General features: G+C 42.4%; 1 protein-coding gene across 3 annotated transcripts in view; it reads right to left on the bottom strand.

Annotated features, from left to right (window-relative positions):
- The window catches only part of LOC119654885 (mucin-12), a 268652-nt gene that overhangs the window by 118106 nt on the left and 129577 nt on the right, over positions 1–20969 (bottom strand). For all 3 annotated transcript variants that reach the window (XM_038060497.1, XM_038060499.1, XM_038060498.1), the window contains one exon: positions 6923–6942. The gene's annotated coding sequence lies outside the window, so the exon portion shown is untranslated. The remainder of the gene's footprint in view (positions 1–6922; positions 6943–20969) is intronic.

Genomic DNA, 20969 nt, shown 5'->3' with positions numbered 1-20969 from the left:
TGCGCTATAATTATAATCGTGTACATAACATTCAAATCGATTCAAATAATATACGAACAATATTGGTTGTCACAAACATGGGTCTGACACAAAATACAATAACAGGAAGGAATAAAATCGTTTCCTTGAACCAAGGTACGCTCATATAAAAGTAGTAATTAGTATCTTTTTGCAAAACTGTTTTTATCATCAACGACGCAATAACCGGTATTCGGTCTAGGCCAGCCTAAATAAGGAACTCCAGACACCCCGGTTTTGCGCCAAGGTCCACCAATTCGATATCCCCAAAAGCTATCTGGCGTCCTGACCATCGCCATCGCTCCATCTTAGGCAGGATCTGCCTCGTTTTCTTTTTCTACCATAGATATTGCCCTTATAGACTTTCCGGGCTGGATCATCCACACGGATTAAGTGACCCGCCCACCGGAACCTATTGAGCCGGATTTTATCCACAACCTGACGGTCATGGAATCGCTCATAGATTTCGTCGTTATGTAGGCTGTGAAATTGTCCATCCTCATGTAAGGAGTCAAAATTTCTTCGGAGGATTCTTCTCTCGAACGCGGCCAAGAGTTTGCACTTTTTCTTGGTAAGAACCCAGGGCTCCGAGAAATACATGAAAACTGGCAAGATCATTGAGATCGTTGTGAGACGTTTCGAGCGGTGCGGTTTTTGTAAGCTGAAATAGGCTCGGTTGGCAGCTAACAACCATGCACGGATTCCTTCATCACAGATTTTATCGGTTGTGATTTTCGACCCTTGATAGGAGAAGTTATCAACGGTCTCCAAGTTGTAGCTTCTAGTCATTATTATTCTCGTTTACCCAGTGTGATCTGATGGTGTTGGTTTTTCCGTTTTTAATGCTGACGTTACCACCATACATTTTGTCTTGCCTCCATTGATGTATAGCTTAAGATCTCGCGCCGTCTGCTCGATCTGGATGAAGGCAGTTTGTAGGTTTCGGGTTGTTCTTCCCATGACATTGGTATCGGCAGCATAGGACAGTAGTTGGGTGGACTTAAAGAGGATGGTACCTCTCGCATTTGCCTCAGCTTCGCGGTACACTTTTCCCTGGGCCAGGTTAAAGAGCATGCATGATAGGGCATTCCCTACTCTTAGACCGTTGATGATGTCAAATGGTCTCGAAAGTGATCCTGCTGCTTTCATCTGGCCTCGCACATTGGTCAGGGTCAACCTAATCAGTCTTATGAATTTCGTCGGGATAACGAATTCTCATATGGCTGTGTACAGATTTACCCTACCTATCCTATCATAAGTGGCCTTGAAGTCGATGAAAAAATGGTGTAACTGATGGCTATATTCCTACAGTTCTTCCATCGCTTGCCGCACAGAGAAAATCTGATCTGTTGCTGATTTGCCTGGAGTGAAGCTTTTTTGGTATGATCCGATGATATTCTCGGTGTATAGGGTTATCCAACTTAGCAAGATAGAATGTCTTATAAATGGTACTCAGCAACCTTGTACCCCTAGAAGTGCTACCCTGCGTGATATCTCCATTTTTATGTGTGGGACAGATAACGCCACTTTCCCAGTCAACAGCCATTAATTGTCCCACATATTGAGCATAAATTGATGAACCGGCTGGTGTGATTGGTCGCTTCTGCATTTAACCAATACAATTCCATCGGTTCCTGGCGACCCATGATTTTTAAGCCGATGAATTACACGGACCGTTTCTTCTGTACTTGGTGGTGGCGGTATTTGTCTGTCGTCTTTAATCGGCAGGACTTCTAACCCGCCGATATTCTGGTTGTTGAGCAGTCCATCAAAATACTCAATCCATCGAACCACTTTGTCCATTCTTTTCGAGAACAGATTTTTCTCTTGTTCTCCGCAGGATAAGCATCGAAGTGTATAAGGCTAGCAGATAAAGGTTCCGCGCCTATTGGGATTGAAACCTGCACTTTTCGAGTTCACAGAGTTGTTGGTTCTCCCAGGCTTCCTTTTTTCCGCCTATGAAGTCGCTTCTCTGCTCGATGTAGTTTGTGGTATAAGTCTCCGCCCGTGACCGCGTCCTTTGAGAATGCAACATTACTCGGTATGCGGCATTTTTTCGTTGCCTTGCTAGCTTACATTCATCGTCGAATCAGCCGTTCCGGCCTTTTTTCGACTTGGGACTTGTTTGTGGCCCTACAAATGATAACGTTCTTCAGATGGCTGTAAAGATCATTTGTTGATGCTTCATCTCCAGGACATCTGTTAGCTGCGGTTATTGTAGCATTCATTTCCCCCTTATACGTGTTACGGAAGGGTGTGTTGGGGATGGCTTCAATCTTAACTGATTGGCGTAGGGAATTCAAGGCGGCACCATGCCAATGAGGTAATGATCCGAGTCTATATTGGCCCCCTATGTATTCTGTCATTCATCAACGCTGAAGGTTGGGGGCATTCAATCAACACGTGGTCGGTTTAGTTGAAAGTGGTCCCATCTGGAGTGGCCCACGTTTGTTTGTGGACCGCTTCCCACGCAAACTAAGTACTTCCAACAAACACTTCGTGTGACACTGCGAATTGAGTAATCCGCATTCCGTTATCATTAGTATCCCTGAATACGGACGCCGTGTCTACTTGGCTGGTAAAATCTCCAAGTATGATTTTGAAATCATACCTAGGAAAAGTTTCGAGGGTTCTTTCTACTACCTCGTAAAAGGGGGCATGAATGTTAATGAGGCTTATATTTCTGAATTTGCTTCGCAAACGGAGAGTGCATACCCTTCCACTTAGGTTTTCCAAGTCGATAATAGCAGGTTTAATTTTTTGGCTGCTTAGGCAACTTACAACGAATACATGGTTTACTGGATGGCTGCTATTTTTAGTACCATAATTTTCGCGGTTCTAGCAGCACTACTCTAGAGTAAGCTTAAGCTGCGTTTCTAGTTAACTTCCCAAAGATATAGTTATACTGTATATTTGTAACATAATTTCAGCTTCATAATTGTTTTCTAATTTTTCGGTTCGCTTTTCAAACAAATATTAAAACTTTCGGCTGGAGAAGGTTCTAATCGAGACTTTTCATTCGATACCACATGACTATATTCGGTGAAAAAAATTTAAACACCCATTTTTTCATGTATAGGGACCTCACTTGAACTGAACGTAGAAGGATATAGCTCACTGCATATATGGTTGCCCACAGTTCCCAGCTTCTCGTTTTCCACAGTTCCCAGCAACGACCTTTGGCTATCGAAAACGGACTATGATCGGTTTTTTAAATGTGCGCACGCTTCTCGACAATGGTATGGGTCCTCAGAACGCTTGCCAGCGATATAAACTAGACATTTTGGGTCTAAGCGAAGTAAGATGGTGGGACCCTGGAGGGTACTCCTCTCCCTATTGCCACACTAATGGGAACGTGCTTTTGGACTCTGGAAAGCCAAGTGGTAGCAGACGGATCAGGTTGCTTTTAACAGCTACCGCATGGCGCGCTCTCTTGCCCTGGGAGCCGGTTTTTGGCAGACTTCTAACTGCTAGATTTCGGTCCAGGTTAAGGGGCATCACAATTGTACAATGCTACCCTCCAACGAAGACTTCCAATATAGTGCAGGATGCTTTCTACGAGCTATTAAACGCAGTTTAGGGGAGCTTCCAAAATCTGATCTGAAAGTCAAAGTGGCGTTCCTCGGACATGTTATGGGGAAGCACGATCTTAGCAATCGCAACGGTAATAGTGGGATGTTCGCGAATTTCTGCAACTTCAGCCTCCTCGTGATTGGTGGCACACTGTTCGAGCAAAAAGCCTGCATAAGCTTAGCTCGGTTTCAATTGACCTACGCGGTACCAGCAATCAGCTCGACCAACCAGTTCATGTTGCACCCGCACTGCCCGCAAGGTTGGGAAGCTCCGACCCCCCAAGTTCAACATCGACCACTTGTACGACGAAATATCGAAATATCGACGAAGATTGGGCCGCCATCAAAAATGCTATTTTCTCGAGTGCTGCACAGGTCCTTGACCACATCCCGAAAAGGCGTCATAAGATCTGGTTGGCTGCGGAGTCGTGGAAACTGATCAATGGCCGGAAGGGGTTGAAGACTCTACTGACCACTGCGAGAGATAGCAGGCGTGACGCGCATGAACTTCGATACCAAGCGAAATCTCGAGAAGAAATCTTTCGATGGTCCCGTGAAGGACGTTAACGGTTGACGTCTCATCCACTATAATAAACAACTGAATAGGTGGATCGAACACTTCACCAGAGTCTTTAACCGTATTACATCCGGGAAAATTCCTCCTCTTGTGGATGAGTGGATACGGACTGTTCCTTCAAGCACAAGAGAAATCACTTCAGCCATCAATGCACTCAAACGGAATAAAGCTGCTGGGCTTGGCAGAGTCCCCACAGAATTATTTTCAGGTACAGCAGTTACCTCAGATCTGCTGCTTCCACTCGTACGGAAATCTTGGGAATTTGAGACCTTTCCCGAGAGTAGCAAAAGGAGATGATAGTTAAGGTTCCAAAAAGAGCACCCGCTTTGCCTGTGATAATTGGAGGGGTAGCTGCGTGTTCCCTGCCTTCGCAAAGGCTAAAATAATCCTGGAATGCATCGAAGAATAGTGCATAGAATTCAGATCTTCGCTGCATCTTCTTTTCATTGATTTCGAGACAGCTTTCGATATCGTGAGCGGGGAGCGTGTCTAAAGTGCTCTGCGTAGGAGGGGCATTCCGGAGAAAATGATAGCTATTATCAGAGTAACGTATAATAACGCAAAATGTCACGTGCAGGACCGAAGGAAAATTTCGGAGGATTTTGAGGTTCAAAACGGAGTCCGCCAAGGTTGCATCCAGTCACCGATATTATTTTTTCTTGTTATCGGTGAGGTTCTTCATACTGCCTTCTCCGGATGACGTGGAGGAATTCAATGGACAATTACATTTTTTCTCAAAAACCTCGACTACGGTCATCACATCTGTTTGCTCTCTCGCCGGGTTTTCCCTAAATGATTCTGGATTTGGAAAGAGAGGCAAGTAGAATTGGTCTGAAGATAAGCACCAACAAAACCAAGGTTCTCAGTCTGACGAGATATCGCACTCTCCCTATCTTCATTAATGGGCAGAGCATCGAAAGCGTCGATCAATTTGTACATCTTGGAAGCGTGGTTTCTGCCGACAGCCGCACCGAACTAGATGTTGCCGATCCCCTCTCTAAAATCTGGAAATGCAGTTATCTCAACACCAAGATCAAATTGAGATTATTCTGTGCTACTATTCTTTCTGTGTTGTTGCATGAGAGTAGCACAAGAAAAATGAACTCCACTGTTATTCAAAAGCTATAAGCTTTCGCCAGCACTTGTCTGCGTCATATCAGCGGAATACACAGGCCTGATCTCAAACGTAGGACTTGGTAGCTGCACAGACTTAGCACTAGTACGCATTACGATCGGGAGGAGAAAGTGGCAGGGGACAGGTCACATATTAAGAAGGAGCGACAATTGCATTGCTGTCTACACTATGCAATTTGGGGCAGAACAGTAGAGGAGGAGTGCATGAGTGCGAGAATCATGTATGGCATTGCAGATAACCTCAAACGATGGCGTGCAGGTGTGACTGACCGGCTATACTCCACTAAGGTGTAAATGGCAACCATATCTAAGCTATGTGAAGTGTAGTGTTTGGGACGTTTACTGAGAATGAGTAGGACGCGAATCTCCTTTTCAGAACTCATTTCCCGGTCCTTACCCCAGCGCGGAAGGCATTAGTATTCTGCCTAATACCCCGAAAACGGTCAGAAGGGGAAAAACTGAATTGGAAACTAACGAAAGGGACATACTCGGAACCTAGAATAAGATGGGCAGTTGGATCCTTCAAACCACTGAAATCACACGCAGTGGTATGGTGGTATGGTATTTCTCCTAAGGATGGTAAGGGGCGGCATAGCCTTGGAATACAGCCCGAGAACATGGAGATGGGCAAGAGTGATTTTACTCCGACACCGCGTAAATAGATCCTTTTCACCCTAAATTTTTCAGATTAATCTCCCTGACATCGTTCATAATTAAAACGGTGGAGGACGTTGAAGGCAAGTATATTAGAGCTAAGGTTCTAATGCGTAATCCCCTACATCCAAGTCAGCACGTTTAACAGAGAGGACTGCCAACGAAAAGCCATAAAAGCTTTGATAACTTGTAGGTCCATCGCAGGGAAAAGTGCGAATGCGTTCCGAAAATGCTGCACAGGATATACGCTGCAATAGTAAAACCTATGATTACTTATAGGGCGGTAGTCTGGTCAGACAGAGCGGAATTCAGTACAATAGCGAGGGACTTACAAAAACTTCAAAAGCTGGCTTGTATGTGTATCAGTGGCGCAATGAGAACTTTCCCAACGGCATCCCTAAAGGTCCTTCTGGGACTGACCCATCTCCATCCGCATATACAGGTGCTGGCAGGGAGGACAATCTTCGGAATGTCCGGGAGTACCAGCGAGGCGAGGGAAAATTTATGTTCTTCCCAGCCAGTTCAACCCAGCGATGACATGACAACAAATTTTTACTTCGTTAAGAGGTTTGAAACACACAGCTGGGAGAGCATGGTATTGACCTTACCAGGTAAAGTGGTATGGGACTCTTTTTACAGACTGAGCACGCTCGGTTTGTTCAATAAGGTCTGAATACTCTGGGTTTTAAGTGACATTGGACTAGAAGGGAATGAGGCCGGGTACGAGCTGGCCGGGAAAGGATCAGCGAAAATAAGTTCATGGCCATTACATTGAAAAATGATAAGGAACGGCTGGGGAGCTTAACTGGGCGAACTTGCCAGGAATGGCAAGGGGTAGGTAATGGGGGAGGGTTTTCGACTTGCATCTAGTAGTTAATATTCATTTTTGAAGTAAGATTAGTTAATGTCTTGCAGTTCTAGAGTGAATATTAGAATATTGTGGTATATCTTTGGATTAATCACTTACCTTTTAAAAATACGTTTAATCTGGAAAAGAGAAAGAGAATTTGTAATTATATCGAAAATTTATGGAGACGCAATATTGTCCATAATACGAGCTTTGCTAATTTATGAATAAACTACTTACAAACATAAAGCATGTTTGAAAATATTCATGACTTTAATTATTGTAAGTTTGCATTACGTAAATCCTAAAAGGTTATGTGACCGCTTTCATTAGTAGCTGATAAGAAAGGCTTTAAAATACTCACTGGTTTAACCATCTATGTATGCACATTTGCTGCACTGAATGCATTGCATGCTGGATGTTATATGAATTACGTATACGCGGACAAAAGCAAATTCAACGGTTTCATAAAGCAATTTTATGTGAACCGTCTGATAAGCTCCAGTACGTCTTCAGTCAAGGAACACATTCAGCAAACACAAAACTGCCTCCGTGAGAGAATACAAATATGAAGCGGATTGCTAAGAGTACTGAGTAGCTTCCTTCGTCACCTGACAACCTAATTTACGTAATATGTGGTTACACTGTTGATAATTAATTAACCGGCTCGTTTCTCATATAAACTTTTAATTATTAGAGTACACTTACCTCTTCATTTTACACTTTATCTATGCGCTTGTTTTGATACATCAGAAAACAGTCATTGTGGTGAAAAACAACCCCAAGTAATTGTGCTCATACAGTGGAGTCTCACAGCTTTTGTAATTGTTATGTTGGAATCTATAATTAATGTCTACCGACGAAATTAGTTGCTCAGGTGAAAGAAAGCAATTTGAAATATTTCTTGTGCCCATTGCGCACCGTAAGCGTTCTTACATCACCAATTAGTTCATTAGACGCTTAACTTATTTCGACCAATTGTTCATATATATTCGTGTCACGCTCGAAGCTGGCGACCACAAATTCACTTGTAATCTTGACCCAACACTTTTTTCCTGGACAACATTAAGTAACTAAATGGGTAGTAAATCAGCCGCAATTTAGTCCAATGTTTTCCCGCATTCATTTGCTTATTTCCAATTGTGATGAACTCAGTTGCAAAAACATCTAACGAATAGCACAGTCCCATTATCCCAAACTCTGTGTCAAATAGCCAAAAACTCGTCTCCACGCAGTGAAAGAGAAAGTAACCCGACCGGGACCACTTCATTTCCCATCGCATGCCGGTAGACCGATAATAATTTTCAAATTAAGCTCCATGCAAGTGGAGGCTCCGCAATGAATAACAATTTCACTTTTTACGTTGGAGCATCCAAGACGAAATGCGAAAAGTGAAAAACCGACCAAAAACCTAAATTACCTAACGAACGTAACTTTCTTCTGAGCCGAGAGTGACTTTGGCCGGTCAGGTTTCCGCGATGGTTCCATTCAGGTTTCGTAACCATGAGGCTTTGGCCAAAACCGACGAAAATAACTTCAGATGGCCCCCAAGAAATTTTTTTTGGAATTCGTCGAAGAGATCAGCTCGTTAACAAGATGATGTGTCGAAGTCACGTTCAAGGTGATATCATAATTAATTTTATTCAAATTTAAAAACTATTTGTTCCGCCCAGTCATCACTGAGTTCATTGATGGGTGCTGGGAGTGCAAATGTTCGCAAAAATTTGGATTTGCTGAAGAGGAAGTGTTATTTTAATTGGAGTCGCCTATGAGATTCGTTCCCAGACGCTTTTTGTCATTGACCATTGAATGTTAATTTCGCAAAAAGTATATCCATGAACAACCAAAACATGGTTTGAACTTGCTCCAGATTTTTGGAGCTTTTTTAGTCGGAAATAAACAAATTATTATTATTTATGTGACATTCCGGGTTTTTGGAATGCACGCTCAATGATTTTGCCTCTAATGAATTGATATGTTGGGTTGTATTAGATAAAAGATAAATGACACCTCTTGAACCCGATCAATCATGCAAACATTCATCGAAACAAATCAAATGCAACTTTCCAAGCTAATCGGTGATTAAAACACAGAATTGCAAATTTACAGGTGATTTACAACCTGTTAGCAATGAAAGGTCTAATTTCTGGCCGTTTTGAAAGTTTCTGAATATATTTAGAAGGGGTCCACGCTGACTGCACAAAATTGAAATTAAAGTGTCAGTTGCACGAACAACGTTTAGCCAATTATATTTGATGTGAAGAACGTTCATTCAACAGAATAGGATATTATCGTGTATCCTAAGTATCTATGATTCAACCTATGTTTTGCAATAATAATTCTGTACAGTACGCAAAATACACTGACCGGTTAGTTTAAGCGAGCATGGAGGATATCTAATTTGAACAGTTTCTCTAACGAAACTAATAATTTCAGGTAAGCAGACAGAATGTATCTAATGCAGAAAGAAACCCATGTCGTATCTTTCAGTGACTCAAATTATGATAAAGTTGGAAAAAACTTGAACAGTGCCTTGCGGCTAGGATAATATCATACTGTGTTCCTAAAAGCATTTTAATCACACCGTGAACGAGGTGCATATTTGCAACAATTTAGATTTTACAGAACCAGACGCCACAGTGGAATAAATCAGAAATCATACATATCCACTAAATTCTTCATATATTCTCTAACCAATGAAACTAAATTTAAACGAGTACGACAAAATTACGTATTGTGCTCACTGAGAAATGAAAGTGGGGACATGTGTATTTTTTAGGGTTGCATAAAACAAAACCTTTTTAAAATCGGTTTACTGTCTCTCTGTCTGTTCGTCCGCTTTTCTGTCTTACCCATTTCCTCCATTTCTTCAGGTTACTCCTATTCATACCAAATTCAGTAGAAAGGTGGGAAGGGTAAATCTCCTTGCGTGCAGTGGGTAATATCGTTCTATGTTGGTATAAGAGGGGGGATTCTCATACTTGCAAAACGGGGTTGTGAGGTTTTTTAACGAATATAGTCATGTGGGATATGTAATGAAAGGCATCGATTAGTACTTTTCGAATTAGGTATTAGCTTTGACGTTGCAAAGAGCAGGAGTTTGGGAATTCGAAAAGAGTCAATTACAACGTTAACCCATTCTTAGAAACTACTTAACCGAAATATATGAAAAAACTTAAGCTGGTCCAGGTGTCTTTTCATCTTAGCCTCAAAATACCCTACGTCACCAGACTTGGGTATTTTCAAGGTTTTGTATGAAACAAAACATTATTAGAATCGATTCAGTGTCTGTATTTTTTTTTTTCAGGAGGTGAAAATCTTGAAAAGGCACTGTTCAGGACACGCCAGCGTGTGGGATTTTTACACACTAAAACCACCCCCGACTCCCTCCCCGCCCCGCGAACCACCATAAGTTATTACATCAACGAGGCGGAGTCAGCTCACTCTAGCTTAGTCACCTTTCTTCTATATGCAGCGCACGTGACCGCGCTTTTCTCCTCTCCTCTGCCTTTCGCAGTTTGGTTTGGATAGATGCGATCATGGAGTTGACCGCATCCTAATTTTCTCGATGTGCTACCATTTTCGGCACCAGATTTTCTGGTACTAGCATCTCTCCTAGAGTCTCCTCTAAATTCCTCCTTTCTTCCACAAATCTGGGACAGTGGAAGAATGTATGCTCTGGGTCCTGTGGGACTCAATCACAATTTGAACAGTCGGGTAAGGTGTCCAATTTAAACCTGTGAAGGTATTGCGATATCCGCCATGCCCCGTGAGAAACTGGGTGAGATTATAATTAGTTTCACCATGTCGTCTCTCCAACCACTCCTTAATGGCAAGAATGAGCCTGTGAGTCCACCGACCCTTTCCCAAGCGTTCCCACCATCTAGCGTTCTTCGTCTGCGATAAGGGAGAGATTGGCTTCGCATTGTATATATTCGCCATCCCATCTGCCAAGATGTCAATCGGCATCATTCCAGAGATGACGAATGCTGCTTCATCTGAGAAAGACCTAAAGGCAGAGCATACCCTCAGGGCTGTCCTCCTGTAGGCTGCACTCAGTTTGTTAGTGTTAACTGACATCTGCAACGCCTCCCTCCAAACTGGGGTTGCAAAGAGCACGATTTAGGTCACCAGCCTGACTGTAAACAACCTAGAGGTATACCGTGGCCCTCCCCCCCCATAGCAGTGGATGATTTATCGCAAACATACTGTACGTGTTCCTTATAGCTGAGTTTCCTGTCTATCACCACCCCTAAGTATTTGATGGCCAGCTTGGAAGTGATGATATGATTCCCGATTCTAATACAGGCGTATTTTCTTTGCGGCGCTTAGTGATGAGGACCGCTTCTGTTTTTTCCTCCGCAAATTTCAGACCACAGCTCTCTAACCAACTTGTAACAGCACTAATCGCCTCGCTTGAGTATAACTCAGCAACTTCGAGGTGCTTTGTGGCAACAACCAGCGCTATGTCGTAAGCGTAACCCACCACTGTGGCTTCCTCCGGAAAGGGAAGATTAAGTACATCATTGTACATGACGTTCCACAGTAGTAGGCCCAATACGGAGCCCTACGGGACACCCGCGGAAACAACGTACTCCTGGGGTCCGTCATCGATATCATACCAGAGCCTTCTTTCAGTTAAATAACTATCGACGATAGCAGCGAGATAGGCGGAATACCAACATTCGCTAAAGATTTCCGTATTAGATTCCAATTGGCCGAATTGAATACATTTTTCACGTTTAGGGTTACTACCACGCAATATTTGCTGGTACTACCCTTTCCGTGGATTGCATCTTCGGCCAAGCCAGCAGCCAATTTGATGGCATCAATGGTTGATCTGGCTTTACGGAACCCATACTGCCGATCTGAAAGGCCGCCTAGGCTCTCAACAACCGGGAGTAATCTATTATAGATTAGCCGCTCTAACATTGTCCCCACAGTGTCCAAAAGACATATGGGTCGGTATGAGGATGGTTCGCCTGGAGGTTTACCAGGCTTAGTCGGAAGTACCAATTTCTGCCGCTTCCATACCGCTGCAAATATTCCCTCGGACATGCACGCCTCAAAGAACTCATCAAACATGTCCGGCCTAGATTTTACAGCAAGCTTAAGGGCCTTATTCGGTACTCCGTTCAGGCCCGGTGCTTTACTGTCTCCTATTTTACTGCAGATTTTCAGCAGCTCGTCTCTGGTGACTGACGGAATTGCCGTCACATTCAGAGGTAGTTGGAATGTGTTGGTGCCCTCCTCCTGCTGGGGGAATAACCCCTGGATGATTTTCAGCAAGAGGGTGGGGCACGTGAGCAGAGCTTTCCTCTTGTTTCGCTGGATGTTGAGCTTGAGGGTTTTGCGGGCTGCCTACTATCCACCGCCCCTGAGCCGCTCTTCTGACTCGGTGGCAGGCTGATCGAAGGTCGGTCAGTTCATCATTTCACCAGTAGTTTGGTCTTCTACTAGGGACGCATTTTTCTCGGAGACGGTTTGGTTGACACCAAATATGGTAGAAAGGTGGGAATTGTGAACTCTCACACAGACAGTAATTTACATCCTTTTATGTTGAATTTAAGGGGTAGTCCCCATACATGCAAAAGGGGGAGTGTAAAATGTTTTTTTCATCAAATATAATCATGTGGGGCATCAAATTAAAGGTCTCGATTAGTACTTTTCGAAGCCGGTTTAATTTTTGATATTTGTTGGAAAGGTGGGGCGTGCGGGGTGTTCTCAGAAACTACCCAACCCAAAAATCTTAAAAAAAATTAGGAGGCTGCCACTATATGGAGCCTGGGCTCCGAAATACCTTCCATACCGATATCTGTTCAAGTAAAATTAGTAATAGTATATTACTATATTTTTTTGTAATTGGCTGGAAACCCCTTACGCTTACAATATACTAATTAAGTAGACATTGAATTCCCCTATAAAGTATAAAGTGATAAGTGTATTCCTAACTTTCACGATTATTCCCGAAGCAACACCATTTAAAGATATGAAGATTAATACCAGAACATACAACCGCGAATTCTCACTTCTTTAACTTTTTACCCGTTTTCTCCGTTGAATTTAGGTTACCAACGTGGAAAAGAAATGAGTCAGGAGTTTGGACGAACTCGCTCAAAATACTCAAACAATATGAGAAAACAGCAGATAAAGGCCGAATTTGTGCTCTGCTTAGCTAGGGTTCTATCTTCTTCTGGATTTTATTTCCAAAAGCCCATTATTATTATTATTCTGTTAAGGGAAAGTCGCACCGCGTCCTTGAAGAACTGTTGTGCCCCTTTTACTGGTTATAGTGTACCTGTTGATCATAGTATCTCAAGCAGGCCTGTAACCGTTAGGAACTTTAGTATGTTCCCCACTTCCAGATGTATCGACCTACTTTGCACAAATGCCGGACACTATCCCAGGACGTGCATAGAGGTTTCGTCCTCCTCCTCAAAAAACCTGCAGGCAGTGTCCGTAGATATCCCTAGCTTCCCTAGGTGGTAGTTCAACCGACAATGACCAGTGAGAATTCCCACTATGATTCGGAGGTTCTTTTTGGTGAGGTTTAAGCAATCCTTTGTGCGCATGGGCTCGTATCCCCCAATAAGCACCCTGGACTGCTCCATCCCTGGTAGGCCCACCCAATATAGTTCCCTCAACCGTTTCTCTTCGTTTCTTAGATTCATAGCCATGAAACCGTTTCCGATTCCACAGAAGGGTTCTGGCCCGTGTAAAGGCATCCCTGCTCCCTTCTTGGCTAGTTCATCCGCTGCCTCATTGTCTTCCAACCCAGCATGGCCTGGAACCCAAAGTATCCAGACCTTGTTGGACGAGCCGAGTGTATTCAGTCTCTCAAGGCATTCCCATACCAGTTTAGAGTTCACCTGGTTGGACCTAAGTGCCTTGATCGCTACTTGGCTATCGGTGAGAATAGCTATGTTCTGCCCCCTGTGGTTCCTTTGCAGATTAAAGGAGGCACATTTGTCTATGGCGTAAATTTTCGCCTGGAATATGCTAGTGTACCTACCCATTGGCTCAAAGTACATTTTCCTTGGACCAATGACACCGGCACCCGCTCCCTCTGCTGTGAGGGATCTGTCAGTGTACCAAGTAATCAGTTGCTGGTTTAAACCGTATGTCGCAGCCACGCTCTCCCAGTTTGCCTTGTTACTCCAACGTGTTTCAAACTTCTTGTCGAAGTGAAACCTCGTTGTCATGTTGTCTCTCGGCATCAGTAATTCGGGATCCCGCCTAGAAAGGATATCAATCTTCCTTCGATTTAGGCAACTCCCCGCCTCACTCATATTACCGGCCATCCTGAATATTGATCTCCTTGCCTGCATCTGTATGTGCAGATGGAGAGGGGTTAATCCCAGAAAGACTTCCAGGGATGCCGTTGGGCATGTCCTCATTGCCCCATACCCGAAACGTTTCTTTCACTTGATCTATGGTAGGCGACTGTGTAAAAAAGGCAATATCAGTGGCATTTTTATCAACTATTAATCGTACAACTCCCATTACAATGCCATGTTAAATGCGTTAAGTAATAATTAAATGTTTCGTTGTTGCCTGAACCGATCCGCTAAGCAAAAATACATTCGCTCTAACACCGATACTACTGTTAAACATGTTTGCATTGAGAACCTGGATTAAATGCTCCGATATTATGCGAGATATAGAGAAGTTCGGAAAATTACACTATAAGGGAAAAATGTATTATTAAGCTGACAAAGAAAGCAAAATTTGCCGCAATGGTACGGTCGAGAACGCCAACTGTTGGCTCCTCAATCACGATGATGATCAGCTGAAAAGGTGGAAGGAACATTTTACTACGATTCTTAACGGTATCATATCCGGTGAAGTTTCACCTTTGTGGATGAAACGCCTACCGGCACCAGGGGAATACGGAATAAGCCTCCAAATAGATACGAAGTCATCTCTGCGATTAATGCACTCAAACGGAATAGAGCCACTAGGACAAAGTCCTTGTAGAAACCAACTTTTCACGTTCTAAAATAAGAATGAGTCCAATTTGATGAACCGCAGGTAGAGGCGAATATAAAGTCGAAATTTCGATCATAGCATTAAATAAGGTGCAATGATCAAAAAATTCATTGAAATTGTATAAATCGTCTGTTTTAGGAAAACCATCTGGTTTAAATTTATAGGGGCAGTATGCGCTGGGTTTTATACTCAGAAATTTCTAATGTGTCTCAATAACTTGCACTTCATTCTCATTTATTTTTAAGCCAGCTTCTCTCGCTGTCCTGTTGCACCATTTTATGGTATAGGTTAGGATTAGCTCTGTAAGTTGGAGCTTAAGACTACACTTAAAGTCTTTCCTGTTTGCTGTAAAAGGCAAATTTCCTAACTTTACTGCAACCGAAACATCAACGCTGTCTCGGATAGGGACTGATCTTACGGTTGCAATCTTTGGCGATCGAAAACGCACTATAATTGCTTTCTAGAATGTGCTCACGCTCCTCGATAAAGGTAGCGAGGAGCCCAGAAATATTCGTCAAGGCACCCAAACGGAGAGAAGTCGCTGGGCTTGATGGTCTCCGCGGAGTTATTCATTGCTGCTCCTGCAGTTACTGTAGATCTGCTTCTTTTACTTATATGGGAATTCTCGGAATTCGAGACTTTTCCCAGAGAGTGAAGAAAGGAATTGATTGTTAATATTCCTGAGAAAGGCACCTGCGGGTTCCTGCCGTCGCAAACATAATATTTTAAATAAATTAACCCTGGATCCCATCAAAGAGCACTTTGAAAGTTTGTTCGACTGAGACCAAGCTGGTTTCCGTTATAGATCCTCCTACATCCTCCTCCTTTACATCATCCGAATAACTTCCGAATAGTGCGCGGAGTATAAATCTTCGCTCCATCTGCTCTTCATCGATTTCAAGAAAGCTTGAACAGGAATTGTATCTGAGGTGCTCTACAAATTTACATATCCCGGAAGCATTTTAACTACCCATGATGGCACGGAACTGAATGTCGTCCCATTGATTAACAGCACTAGATCCACCTTCGCTGCCTTGTAAAAATTCTAGAAATATAATTATACCAAAACCGAGGCTAAGTTAAAAATGCTCTATGTTAATATTCTTTCTATGTTGCTATATAGAGTACATGGAAAGCAACCACTACTGTTACTCAGAAGCTTCACCCTTTCGCCAACCTTTCGACCAAAAATATGGTCGACGGCCAGGCCAATTATCTTCGGACGATGTAATCAGAAGCCGGAAGTAGCAATAGATATGTCACACATTAAGGAGGGGTAACAACTCCATTGCTGCAGTAGAGGAGAAATATAGGCGGCTCTGGAAATACTGGAGGGAGTTGAAGCGCATTTGGGCCGCCCATGTACGATGGCTCTTAGGCGTGATTGGTGCGCTATAGCCCACCAAGGGATAAATAAAAACCATATATATGGTACAGGCATCACTCGTCAACCGAGTTCAACTGAAAGTACATGTAATTGCCCTCCCCCTTGTACCTTCTTGCAGCATAGATTTATTTCGGTCCTTTTTTTCATGTTTTTCAATGTTTAATTACTTCGTTTAGGACTAAATTAATTTCCGAATTTCTTTCCGTCGATTACAACAATGCCGTAAGGTATTCCTCCTTAACCCCTGTAAAAAATATTTGATTGTACTATATTTTTAAGGATTTGTGTGAAACAAAACCTTATTGACGAATTGTTTTATTCGGAAACGGCTAGACGGATTGTCACGAAAGTTGACGAGAACGTGTGGCCTATGAATCCCTTTACGCCATTACATTACGGGGTGCTCCTCATACATGATATGTGGGGTATCAAATGAAAGGGCTCAATTAGTACTTTGCGAAACTATTTTTGATACCGGGTCAAACTTCAGGTGGTGAGGGTTCCAAATATGACCCGTAAAAAATGTAATAGGTCTCGTTCTCAGAATCTATCCAACCGAAAAACCAGAAAAAAAAAAAAATACAGTGTTGTATCTAAATGAAATCTAGACCTCAAAATACATCTCGTTCCGAGATCTGCACAAATAAAGTTAATAATAGTATATTAGCAGATATTAGAATTTTTTTTGGAATCCGCCATTAAGTTCTCGATATAAGGGAGAACTTTGAATGTGAATTTCGTGCATTCTAAAACGAGTATGACATTATCATTTCATATCAATTCCATAACAAAGTGAGCTTATATGAATGGGGGGTCAGAAAGAAAAATTTCGTTTTAGTTTTTTCGTCATTTGTATATAAATATGAATTACTCCAAATATACATATATGTGTATCTATATTTACGTGCTAATGGAGTTTGCGGATTGTGTCGAATTCAGATAGATATATTTGTACATTCAACAGGCGGAATTCTATATCCGTACTTTATCTGTACATATGTATATTTTTATGCTCGAAGTAAATCGAAAATAGGTATACGAACAATTTATATGGGTGCGTATAGAATACAGTATTCGTTAATAGGCGATGTTTGTTTGTTTAGGGTGAGCATAATATCTACGTCTGTAATATGTATGTACATCTTGTAGTTTGGAAAAATATGAAGGAATATTTGGAGTTTTTAGCCACATACGAATGGAAAAATGTGTGTAGAAAATTTCTCACATAAGATGAATACAAATCTTTTATATCCGATACACCAACTTCCGGTTTTCCAACTTTTTTGGGTGTTGTTGGTATGCTGTTGTCACTTTTACGAGCAACTGAATGTATGGTTCCGTCGTTTGTTAGCTAACTACCGCTGATGGGCATTAAAAAGGCAAAAGCCATTAAAAAATTATGTTTAAGGTAGTAGACAGCACGGCGATTTTAAGAAATAAATTTTTTGTTCTTTATGTGTTTCGAAAGCATAATAGATTGACAATACAGTTAAAATATCATTGAAATTCAAAATAATTCTAAAGTTATGCGCGCCGCAACAGGTATAGAAATGAAATTAGCGAGCAGTTGCTACTTTAATCATCCCTTCTATATAAAATCCTCGATCCTATACTCTCATAGTTAACTGACTAGCATACTAGAAAAAATAGAGAAATTAAGTTCTTTTACGAAAAATATGTTGTCAAAATTTTCAACGCGTTTTACTGGAAACTGCGTTTTCAAAGTCACAAGGAACCACTAACAAAAACTACTTATTTGATTTAGTTGAAATTCGAATCCTTCATTCTACACAGCGATGCCGATAAATGAAACCTCAAAAATATTTAATTTTTTAAAAATAGATATTTTTTTACTAACATAAAATAAAGTTTTGTTTTGCACAAAAAGGATAAAACTCTGAGGGAGGGGAAAGTTAGTTCCCGAAATACCGTATTTGTATCTATTTTACGTAATTATTAGGCAATAAAGGAAACTATCTTCCAAACCAATCTTTTACTAAAAATTTTCAAACCAATTAAAATAGGGCCTTTTAATGAAATGAATTATGAATCGTCTATCGAAATCCGAGTTAAATCCGTGCAAACGAAGGAAGAAGATTATTTGGAAGTTATTGCTGCTATGCAGACAGATCAAAACAAGTCGGGAAACCGGAAGCTGGACGCTTCAGGTACGAAAGGTTTTGTGTATTTCTTAGTACGTAACACGTAATATATGCATATATTATGTGAGAATATCCACTTTCGGATGATATTGACATTCATAGTCTTGAATTTGCAAAGAAGCGACAACTTTGACGTATTATAATTTTGTTAGTAATAGTGCGATTTCCATCAAACTTGGTGAGATCATGCTCTATGTTATACTGTATATTGTTGCGAAATTTCGTACATTGTTACAATTTCGTGGTGCTAGGATGAACCTAAGGGGGATTTTGCAGCCAATTACTAAAAATTATAGTAATATACTATTATTAACTTTATTTGTACAGAAATCAGTATGGAAGGCATTTTGGAGCCCAGGCACCATATAGTGCCAGCCTCCTGATCTTTTTCATATTTTTCGGTTGGGTATCGAAAAGTACTAATCGAGACCTTCAATTTGATACCCCACATGACTATATTTGATGAAAAAAAAATGTACACCCCCCTTTGCCCCATTCATGCAAACCTCCCTTTAAATTCGTCGTAAAAGGATGTAACTCACTGTATGCGTGAACGTTCACAGTTCCCAGCCTTCTACCAAATTTGGGGCCAATCACTGTAACCATCTCTGAGAAAATGCGCGTGACGGACAGACGGACAGAGAGACATGAGGCATGTATCGAGCCATAGGGCAAAGAGTTATCAAGCCCGAAACCGAAAAAGATTTCAGACTGGTCTGCAAAATCTTTGGATGAGCAGACCTTAATAGAGGTGTGGTTAGATCAACCTGATAGAGCAAGTTCAATGCATCGCCAAAGCATGTGACGCGTCCATGCCTAGGAAGTGCGCACCAAACTACTGGTGGAAACATGAACTGACCGAAAAGGAAAAGGAAATGCTTTAAGGAACTCTGCTCAGAAGCGGGGTTATTCCCCCAGCAAGAGGAGAGCACCGACATATTCTAACCACCTCTGAATGTAACGGCAATTCCCACAGTCACCAGAGACGAGCTGCTGGAGATCTGCGGTAGAATAGAAGACAATAAAGCACCGGGCCTGGACGGAGTACCGAATAAGGCCCTTAAGCTTGCCGTGAAATCCAGGCCGGACATGTTCGCTAAGTTGTTCGAAGCCTGCATGTCCGAGGGAATATTGAAAATGTTAGAGCGGGTAATCTATAATAGATTACTCCCGGTTGTTGAGAACCTAGGCGGCCTTTCAGATCGGCAGTATGGGTTCCGTAAAGCCAGGTCAACCATTGATGCCATCAAATTGGTTACTGGCTTGGCCGAAGATGCAATTCACGGAAAGGGTAATAACAGCAAATATTGCGTGGTAGTAACCCTGAACGTGGAAAATGCATTCAATTCGGCCAATTGGAATCTAATACGGAAATCCCCAGTGAACTTTGGTATTCCTGCCTATCTCGCTGCTATCGTCGATAGTTATTTAACTGAAAGAAGGCTCTGGTATGATATCGATGACGGACTTCAGGAGTACGTTGTTTCCGCGGGTGTCCCGTAGGGCTCCGTATTGGACCCACCACCTTGCAACATCATGTACAACGATGTACTTAATCTTCCCCTTCCGGAGAAAGCCACAGTGGTGGCTTACGCTTACGACATAGCACTGGTTGTTGTCCAAAGCAACTCGAAGATGCTGAGTTATACTCAAGCGAGGCGATCCGTGCTGTTAAAAGTTGGCTAGAGCGCTCTATTCTGACACTGGCGGTGGAAAAAACAGAAGCGGTCCCCATCACTAAGCGCCGGAATAGAAATTACGCCTGCATTAGAATCGCGAATCATATCGTCTCTTCCAAGCTGGCCATCAAATACTTGGGGTGGTGATAGACAGGAAGCTCAGCTATAAACAACACGTACAGTATGTTTGCGATAAATCACCCACTGCTATTATGGCCCTGGCCAGGATGATGCCGAACGTGGGAGGGCCATGGTATACCTCTAGGTTGCTTACAGCCAGGGTGGTGACCTTAATGATGCTCTATGTGACCCCAATTTGGAGAGTGGCGGTGGGAACGCTTGGGAAAGGGTCGATGGACTCACAGGCTCATTCTTGCCATCAAGCAGTAGTTGGAGAGACGATACGGTGAAACTAATTATAATCTCACCCAGTTTCTCACGGGGCATGGCGGATATCGCCAATACCTGCACAGGTTTAAATTGGACACCTCGCCCGACTGTCCAAATTGCGATGGAGTCCCAGAGGACCCAAAGTATGTATTCTTCCACTGTCCGAGATTTGTGGAAGAAAGGAGGAATCTAGAGGAGACTCTTGGAGAGGTGCTGGTACCAGAAAATCTGGTGCCGAAAATAGTAGCACATCAAAAAACTTCATGATCGCATCTATCCAAACCAAACTGCAAAATGCAGAGGAGAGGAGAAAAGCGCGGTCACGTGCGCCGAGTATAGAAGAAAGGTGACTAAGCTAGAATTAGCTGACTCCGCCCCGTGATGTAATTACTTATGGTGGTTCCGCGGGGCAGGGAGGGAGTCGGGGGTGGTTTTAGTGTGTAAAAATCTCACACGCTGGTGTGCCCAGACCAATGTCTTTTGAAGATTTCCACCTCCTGAAAAAAAAAAGATAGACAGACCGGCAGACAGACAGTAAACCAATTTTAATAAGGTTTTAA

Source organism: Hermetia illucens, chromosome 4 (assembly GCF_905115235.1).
Source record: "Hermetia illucens chromosome 4, iHerIll2.2.curated.20191125, whole genome shotgun sequence".
Lineage (NCBI taxonomy): Eukaryota > Metazoa > Arthropoda > Insecta > Diptera > Stratiomyidae > Hermetia > Hermetia illucens.
Note: the sequence above shows the minus strand (reverse complement) of the source record. Positions and strands in the feature narration are given on the sequence as shown.